At 47.0% G+C, this 5,387-nt stretch overlaps 1 pseudogene across 1 annotated transcript; it reads right to left on the reverse strand.

Annotated features, from left to right (window-relative positions):
- Nucleotides 1-241: 241 nt before the first annotated feature.
- Nucleotides 242-5,106, reverse strand: LOC149828903 (G-type lectin S-receptor-like serine/threonine-protein kinase SD3-1 pseudogene; annotated as a pseudogene). The gene is made up of 2 exons (XR_016434360.1): nt 4,817-5,106; nt 242-3,701 (listed from the first exon to the last, which is right to left on the reverse strand). The product of XR_016434360.1 is annotated as a G-type lectin S-receptor-like serine/threonine-protein kinase SD3-1 pseudogene (transcript).
- Between the last annotated feature and the right edge of the window lie 281 nt (nt 5,107-5,387).

The following is a 5,387-nucleotide window of genomic DNA, read 5'->3' on the forward strand; positions in this document are numbered from 1 at the left end:
CCTATCATAATTTTTCTAAAGATTTTCACTTCCAAACGTGCCAAATACATCTTGAAGAGGTGGCAGATGCCACCGAAGATCTAGAATTTCCCAATATTTTCAAATTCCCTATTAGTAAGAACCCGAAAAAGCTACGATTAGGTAATCGTCGGACCAAATTTATAAGCCATTGAGAAATGAGAATTCTGCAAAATCTCCACGTTTGGAACCGAGTGAATTCTGTGCAAAATATGAAAAACACAATCTTCCCATGTTCAAGCGAGTGAATTTCTTAACACCTTTGTGCAATTTCCGCATCCGTACATAAAAGATCCTCGTCTTAAATAGGTAGAAAAATCATGATGAAAATTTTTCTCAAGCGTCCGTCCCATGCCTTACAATAGAAAGATCCAAATTTTCTAGAGAGAATTTTCCGCTTCCAAGTGTGGCCTCGAACTCGTTCTGCTAGACCTTTCAGCCATTTTAGCCAGATCACTAGGACCACAAGGCTCGGACCCACATCCAAGTAGGTCTCATGCCTAATAAGCACATGACCTACAGAAATCCAATTTAAACAATAATTCCTAGTAGGGAGGCATCACGATGGGAAAACTATATACAATTGCCAACATTCTCCCATGTGAATCCCAAAATGAGGTGGAGGAGCTCACAAGCCACAACCAGACAACGGGGCCCATGAAAAGAAGGGAGGTTCCAACTTTTGGCAAAACTCCACCAAACTCACCTTCCAAATTTTTTGAATCCTACTGGCTTTGACAAAAGCACCCCCCCAACCTTCTCAACTATCCAAATTTCCCATGACCGACGAATCGCTGTCTGTTTCTTCGTCATCATTGTTGTTGTTGTCATCCTCCAGCAACCGCCTACCTGGAAGCAGCGAAAATGGTGGCGGTGGTGGGTCCGCATTCAATGTCCCCTCCAGCACCTTGGCCACCTCTCCCATTGATGGCCTCATGTTGGCTCCTTCCTGCAGGCACCAGAAGGCTGCATACAAGGCCCGCTGCACCTCCCCTGCATCCACATTACCCTCCAACCGACCATCCACCACGCACATCACACCTTCTGTTGCCATTGTTTCGTACGCCCACCGGTGCAATTCCTTCCCCCCCCTCCTTCCAGACACAATCTCTAACAGCATTGCACCAAATTGCCACACATCTTCCTCTGCAGTGGCTTCCACATTGCCAGACTCCACCCAGCCCAACCCAAATTCGGTCACCTTGGCACGCATCTCCCCGTCCAACACCACATTCTCCAGTTTCAACCTCCCATGCCCCATGAACTGCCTGCATCCAGAGTGTAGGTATGTCATTGCCCTCGCTACACCGACCCAGATTTTAACGCGGTGCTCCCAGGTCAGCTTCCGGCTGCGCCTATCTTTGAACAGCCACGAGGCCACTGACCCATTCTTTGCAAACTCATAAACAAGATACCTATGGTCCGATTCACAGCAGTACGCCTCCAGTCGAATAAGATTCCTGTGATGGATGCTCCCGAGCATGGACACAGCTGATCGAAACCGTCTCTCTTGGGTGGAACAGTTCAACATCTTGATGACCACAGGCTTGTTCCCAGGCAACACCGCACGGAACACAGTGGGACTGAGCAGATGCTTGAAGCTCTTGCTGAGGTCCTCTATTTCTGCATATGACAATCTGATCAACCCTCTTGAGTTTGGATTGATGAAGGCGAATTTTCCTCCACACAGCTGGGGTTGGGCCTGAGATTTTCTGTGGTAACGGATGAAACAGAGAACCATGCCAACCTGGATCACAAAGAAAGCAGCGAATGTGCCACAGGCTGCACCGATCAGGCATGACCTGCAGAATCTGATAGGTTGTGGATGAGGAGGTGACGAGGTGAATGGCATTTCTGCAGAGACGTTTCCCGGCAATGCTGCCAATGGATCTAAGCAGATCTTCACAAAAGAGACAGCAGAAAGAGATGGGTGCCTGTAACCAGTGATGTACCTTGTTCGCTTCACCATGCATTGGCCGCTGCCATCATTCATAACAGTCACAGCAGTGCAAAGACGGTCTGCAAGACAAGATTTCCGGCATTGCTCCAAGCTGGCAAATACAATTGAATCATGTGGGGGGTATACTCCATAGAGCACGGTGTGTTTGAGAGAAGTCATGCCAGGAGTGGTATCGCAAGCCGCATATGGAGCCAAGCAAGTGGAAGCTGAAGTGGACGGGTAAGGGCATAGGCAGGTAGCAGCACTGGTTGGACTGGTTAAGCTGCAAATTCCAGTGAGACCACATGTAGCAAATACCTTACACTGGTTCTCTACTGCCTGCCATGTACGTTCCCACAACCTGGAAGACTCAACCCACGAATACATGCGGAGGTTGCCATCAACATCCAGCCTGAGAAATCGGAACCTGATCGAAGAATCATTGAAATCACTACTAAACTTCGACCATACAGGCTCGGACCTGTTGTTAAGGATCTGCACAGCACCATTCCACGACAAGGTTGCAGTGAATGGAGGTGTTGAAGACGGGATTTCGCTGGACCAGTAACTCACATTGGTTTCCCAACGCAATTTCAGCTGACCGAGTGAATCGATTGACATGCTATAGTAACTGGAAACAGAGTCTTCTCTTGGAGCAGCTCGGAGATTTTGGTAGGGAGCTAGAGTCTGACCAGGAAGAAGTGTATCCGAAGGAGTTTGGAAACTCTGCCATACAATGGAGTGGTCATGTTGGTTAAGCAAGACAAGATTGCCGTTATCGAGCAATCCGGCTGCACTGACGGACAACTTGGTGGTGTTACTAGACCATACAGTCTGTCCTTTAGAGGACTCAAAGAGAATAAGATCCCCTGCCATGGTCAGCTGCAGGAACGATCCAGGACCAACAGTAACATCTTCTCCAGCAGTCCACACAAGAGTTTGCAGATGATCAGGGATTGAGAAGGAATTATAACGAATACCAACAACAAACTGGTTCTGACGCCCTGATCTGTTAAAGAATCCGAGCACAAAATCACCATTTGGGGAGGTCCAATAGCTGTTTTCAGAGGTGGTGAGCTTCGAACCTAGGGTAATCTCAGATGCGGAAATCAGTGGAAAGAAAAGGACGATGATGTCAGCAACGATGATCAGGATGATGAAGGGGAGGAAGTGGCATCCTTTCTCCAGTGGCATTTTGACAGAGATCACCAAACATTTGGAACAGAAGAAGGATTCAATTGAGGGGTGTGGAGATTTAAAAGGGAAACAGGATTGCAAAAAGACACAGTAGTCAAGAAGACCAAAGAAAGCGTGCGAGGATGCAAATGGCGACAGCAGAAAAAGAGGACGGTGCACCAGTGAAGTTGACCAACGCACGAAGATGACGGTAGGAAGGCCTAAAGGTTAGAAAAGCAGAGAATGAGTAACGTCCTATTCTCCCTCCTTGTTGAGATCGAACTAATTGATATGGGAAAGATGCCTGCGCCTAACCCTAGAATTTGTTGACCAAATCCACTTGCACCCGTTTATACTAAAATTAATGGGAAAAGGAGGAAAGGATATCTAACCTCATCAGCACAAACCTAAAAATTTCGAACTTCTGCAACAGCGAAAAAGGCTTCTTTTTCTTTTTCTACTGTTTCACTCATAGTGTCTCATAAAGGAATAGAGTGAAGAAACAAAACCTAAAGCTGGTGAAGATTCTGTAAGAGACGCGCTTCCTGGGCCGATTCTGGATTCAAATCTGATCAAAAGAGAACGAACACGGGTTTCAGTAGAGGAGAAACACACAATCCTGGTTTTAATGAATTAATAGCCAAAAAGTTTAAGTTTATCAACAAAGAAAAAACCCAAGTAAAACCGGTTTAATAAGAAGCACATACGAGAGAGAGGTCCGATCAGATTGAGAAATGAGCATTTTCCCACAAAAATAGAAACATTTACAAACCAAAAGAAAGGATTGGGGAAAAAATGGCGTCCGGAGATGGCGAATCTTCAAAAATAAATTTCTCAGGCCACATTTTTCGAAACGAGAAAGATAGAAGGCCCGAAAACAATACGCAAGTTTTTTTGTGTAAGAAGCATCTCAAAGCGATTAATGTCAAGGCAAACATAAATTCCGAAATTTGAGGAGCCCTAGACACTGAAAAGGAAGCTCAAAATTCACAGATGTCGTTGTTCAGAGAAAGGCTGAAGGAAAAAGGACGCCAAAAATGAAACAAAAAAGCAAAAAAAAACAATAATAGCATATTAGTAATCTTAAAACGATTTTAAGTGACATTTGTATCTCTGAAGCTTAGAAAGAAAACTGACGATCTTCTGGGGGAAAAGGCGTACAAAAATATTCTCAAAGAAAAGCGGACGGGATAAACAGACAAAAGGAAGAAAAGGAAAAGGAAAGCGTGAAATGAAGGACGAAAAGGCGAACGGCACTTTTCCGAAGGCCCCGTACCTTAAGGGAAATGGATTCCGGCGAGTGCGAAGGCAGCCGAGGCCGCACCGCAAAGAAACAACTAATTCCGGCAAATGATTCAAGAAAATGGCAGACTGAACAAGCAAGAGAACAAAAGAAGACAAGGACAAAACCTAACGATTTCAAGCCCAGTGCACGGATTCCACTCGGCGAAAACGGCCGGAACCCGGCGACTTGCCGGAGAAAATGATGCACGTACGGAAAGGAAAGAAACAAGCAAGTAAAATGTGGAAGAATTTGAGAAAGAAAAAACACTAGAACTCCATCCCTGACGGAAAACGAACTCAAACGAGGCACTCCAGCCAGAATCCGGCGATTCGACGGAAAATGAACTCCGGAGAGCTGCAGAGCATAAACAACACAAGCAAAAGCCAGAAAATCCTAACCTTTTCCGAATACCGCCGTTTCCGTAGGAACCAGGATCTGGGGAGCAACGGCATCAAGAATCCGGCGTCTCGCCGGGAAAAGGAACGCGCGACACGGAGAGAACGGATTGCGGCGAGCGATGAAGCACGGACGATGCAGGGATGGGAGAGAAAAGCACCTCTCCCAGGTCGGCCTTAGAAGGAGGATTCAGGCGAGGGGAGAGACCGGAATCCGGTGGCTCGCCGAAGAAATATTGGCCGTACGATACCTGCAACAATGTATCCTCCCTCCGTCTGTCTGAGCGCACACAAGAAATGGTGAGCCCCCTCGCGGTAGGAATATCATGTTTAGAAGAAATAACGAAAATACCCCTAGAAGTTTACCGTAAAGGCGTATCTAGTCGTTAGGGTTAGGTCTGCGGATAGGGATGGCAGTGGACCGGGAGAAAGCGGGGCCCCGCCCCGCCTCTCCCCGTTTGGACCGGGGATGAAGGGTATGAAACGGGGATGGAGGTGGGGACGAAGGTTAAAATCCATCCCCGTTCGGGGACGGAGGCGGGGATGGATGTACCCTTTTTCCCCATCCCCGCCC

This window comes from Nuphar pumila, chromosome 9 (assembly GCF_984573655.1).
Source record: "Nuphar pumila chromosome 9, dmNupPumi1.hap1.1, whole genome shotgun sequence".
In the NCBI taxonomy this organism is placed as follows: Eukaryota; Viridiplantae; Streptophyta; class Magnoliopsida; order Nymphaeales; family Nymphaeaceae; genus Nuphar; species Nuphar pumila.